Genomic DNA, 293 nt, shown 5'->3' with positions numbered 1-293 from the left:
TTTTCTGTCCTTCTGATCCTAGCTGCCCCATTGCTCCATAAATGACAAATCTAAAGAGTGTAGAACCTTCTGTGGAACATATTTCATATATTTTCCAAGAATACACGAAATCCGCTGAAAAACATTGATTTTACGTGAGATCAAACTAATGGTCAGTCACACACACACATCTTTCGTCTGGACTATTATAGATATGATGGGCTTCTTTCAGTTTCTGTCTACCAAATCCATTCACAAAGCTTTGGTTGGCATAGGCTATAGTAGAAGTCACATGCCCAAGGTGCCACACTATG

Source organism: Octopus bimaculoides, chromosome 29 (assembly GCF_001194135.2).
Source record: "Octopus bimaculoides isolate UCB-OBI-ISO-001 chromosome 29, ASM119413v2, whole genome shotgun sequence".
In the NCBI taxonomy this organism is placed as follows: domain Eukaryota; kingdom Metazoa; phylum Mollusca; class Cephalopoda; order Octopoda; family Octopodidae; genus Octopus; species Octopus bimaculoides.
Note: the sequence above shows the minus strand (reverse complement) of the source record.